This window comes from Opisthorchis viverrini, assembly GCF_000715545.1.
Source record: "Opisthorchis viverrini unplaced genomic scaffold opera_v5_113, whole genome shotgun sequence".
NCBI classification, from domain to species: domain Eukaryota; kingdom Metazoa; phylum Platyhelminthes; class Trematoda; order Opisthorchiida; family Opisthorchiidae; genus Opisthorchis; species Opisthorchis viverrini.
Window position 1 is genome coordinate 519,562 of NW_008751767.1, and position 3,721 is coordinate 523,282.

The following is a 3,721-nucleotide window of genomic DNA, read 5'->3' on the forward strand; positions in this document are numbered from 1 at the left end:
TCTGCAGACTACAGCATAGTATAGGAACTACCCTCCGCAGCCTCGATGATCAATGATTCACGGATCGATACATTGGATCGAGGTTTCTGCACAAGAAATCCCGGATCAAGTTTGTTCTTGTCGTTTCGCGGCGGCTACCCAGCTGAAAGAAACAAGCAAAAAATTGTGACGCACTGCTTTTATGTTCTCAGCGTATGGAACTAAGCTGAACGACAGGAAAAATCCGACCCTGGAAGTTTAGGCAAAGACCTCGATCCTCTGTATCAGTTCGTGAATCCGTGAAATAAAAGCGCGAAGATTCGCAATAAAAATCTTCTAGTAGCGCTATGTTCTGGGTGGAGCAGGACAGTCATCGGCGGGAGGTTATTCCACGCAGAAACCATCCGAGATGAGAGAAGATTCGTGCACTTCAAGCTCGAAAATCTTCCTTTCATGTCGCCATGTGTGTTGGCTGGGTCACAGGTGGAAAACCTGTTGGTCTGATCTTGTTCAACCAGGGCGCAAGTGAATATAAGAACAATTTCTTGCGTAAGACTCATCTGGAACCTCTCTCTCTTTTTTGATGCTCCTAATCTTGGGAACAAAGGAGTGTAGTTCGCTAATTTGGGTTCACGTAGAGCAGAAGATTTACGCAATCTCGAGCACCGCACCTGCTTGATGAGTTCTAAGAATGGTGAAACCGGTCGTGTGCTATTGTGAAGTATTTTCAACAACCTTACGTATAGTTTATTACGTCTACAATTATTGGGTCTTCCCGAGGGCGATGAAACTGCAGGTGAAAGCGGTCAAGCACCACGAAACTTTCATGGTCCTTGAATTTGGGGCCAGCAAACATCTTTCTAGACGCTCCTAGGACACGCCCAATGAGGGTTCACCCTTCGTGCGTCCTGAGTAGACAACTTGGTTGAGTTATTGGAGAGGCGGTCTAAAGTAGGCCTCATAGAGTATTTAGAAGTCCGTGCGAGCAATGTAGGATAAGTTGCGCAGAATCATCCGTAGAACGGCGAATGCCCTTTAGGCCCATTTTTCATGGTGCGGTAAGAAGATGTTTAAAGAGAATCAGATACCAAAATCCTTTTTGACATCTGTCTTCATGATATCGTCTGGACCATTCTCACCATGCACGAAAAGGCGTTCTCTGAATCTCTTCTGAATGACATACGAACGCGCTTTTCGTCACTCGGGCGAAGGTGCTAGTTCAACGAACACTGCTTCGTGTGTTTACATCCATCGAGGGACTCTGGCATTTGAACCCCAGGATTTCAAATCGTTCTCAAAATGTGGACATGGGCCTGAGAGGGCATTGAAAACTCTATGACGCAGATCAGAAAGAGCAGTAGTCCCTAAACGGAGCCTTGAGGAATTCCAGTGCAGACGGGCGCCGGAGAAGAGTAAGTCGGGCCTACTATTACTCAAAATGTTCAGTCTGAGCGTAAGTTTTTCCTGAATACCGTTGGACTGAAGTTTGTGGAGTAACAAGGCGCATGGGACCTAATTGAATGCTTTTGAGTATTTGAAAAATATGGCATCCGATATGAGTCTCTCATCCCTTACTTAGATTAAGTTGTCTATAAATACGAGTATGTTCGGTTTAAGAGGAATCTTCGTTGAACTTGGGACGTAATGTTGTTGTGGTGAGTTGATTTAAGATGACCCGTTTCAGAATGTGTTCCATCACCCTGCACGGGACGCAGTGAGGCTAATAGGCCCGTGGCTCTCAGGCGATAGCCGGTCACCTGTCTTGTAAACTGGCGTGACAATCGCTTCCTTACATCCAGAGATTGGTTGGCCTTCTTTAGGCAACTGTGAAACACCAGATCAGGACGCTTTACCAGTTTAAACGATATTTCCTTCAGGATCCTAGGATTGATTTCATCGGGCCCCGGCGCGCAGAGTGGATTGATCTTGTGCAGGAGTTGACGAATATCCTCCACGATGAAGACCAAGTTGGTTGAAGGCCCTTGGCAGTCTTGCCTCAACAAGTGTGGGTGTGATGAGATAACTGGGGCCTGAATACAAGCCTGCATATTGTTCTCCGTGATCATCGGATACCATTAGTGCACCACTTGTGAGTTCCTTGTTTCTCTGTCTCAAGGAGATCGCGGTCGGCTTATTTTTTGGCGGTCTCATGTTTTTGAACAGCACATTTCTGTTTTACGGGGAAACGTCACGAATGGTCCATTGGTGGATTTCCGATTTACAGTGACTTCGCATTCTACGAAACGCCAGCTCATCTTTTGTGTCTCATGCAGTCAACTTTTTAAAAAAATAGTTGCTTCCTCATTCACAGCAGACGCCGAATCCTTTTAGGTTGCTTTCGATGGATTCGATTGAGTTCTGGGTTTTTAGGATGCACGAGGCTTCGGCCTCGTGGATTTCTGGACAAGGGTTATGTAGAAGTCTGCTGCTTAATCTGGTCCCAGATGATCAAGAAGGATGTGCATTTTTGAGAAGTCTGCATGGCAGAAGTTTTGAATCCATGTTTGTGGTTCGGGGTTTCTGGCCGAGTAGCAGATGGAGTCAACGATCATGATACAGAGGTCATTATGGTCAAGTGACGCGTCCATTAACACCTGATCAACGAAGGGTCTCTCGTGGTGCTGACCGAATCCAGGAGGGATGGTGGTTGGCCTGCACGGAATCTGGTGCATTCGGCGTAATGTTGAGTCCAAGAGCACTGTCGGGTGAGTGGTTACGTTACTGAAAAATGCCCACTGCACCGGACAGGTTAGGGTCCCATCAAGAAGCCTTGGGGCGTAATAACCATCTACCGGCAAGAGACGTGTGAAGTGGTTGGTGGGGGAGAGTTGCTCGAGTGCTTGTGTGAAGAAATATTCGTCTTCCGGAGGGCTCGATCAGCCACGGAATTCGTATCCAAAGTGTATTCCGAACACTGCAGGGATGGTATCAGGGAGAGCGATCGAGATGGGCAGGACCACACGTGAACATAAATGAAACACACCAGCCGCCCCACATTCTGAACCATTTACGAAGCTCTCCACGTCAGAGACATTTGATGTAAGCCAGGTTTCTCCACGTGCCCCGTGAAAGCCATATAGCCGCGGGTCTTTTAATTTCGGTGGACGTAGTTTTTCACCTCGTGAACGGAAATGTCGAACGCTGCTGCCTCGGAAAATGCTGATGAGGTATGCGAGTAATCCGTGGTTTTCTCGAAGCTCCGCCCCGTGTCTGGAGGAGAGTGAAGTTTATCACGGAACTTGGGGAGCCGCTTTTCAGCGTTCGTTTGCAATAGCGTGATAGCCAATGCACATCCATAAAAGTTCAAGAAGACGCGTGTGAATGTCAAGTTTTTAAATGGTATGTGCATATGAGATGTTTATTTCCTATCCAGTGACATTTATGTGTGCGTATGTTATTAAATGACTTTGGGGCGGAGGATTTTCTTCCTTTCGTTTGGTGTCACGCCCATGATACGGATGAATATCTCATGACCACAAACTTCTGAGGATCGGGATGTGCGGACCTTCCTGGAGAACTTTAAGGATGTTGGTGAGGAGGCTTTGCCGAAGAATCACTTGGGGTAATTTGGCTGACCCCTCTCAGGGGCCAGGCGAAAGCGGCCATGAATGAGGCAAGAAGTCATTTTGAAGGTGGACTGAGTCACCACAATGAAGCTCTCGCGACGGAACTTGCCAACCGCCGGAACACTATGAGAGGATTCAAGGCAGCCAGGATGAGACACGGATAATAATAATATTTA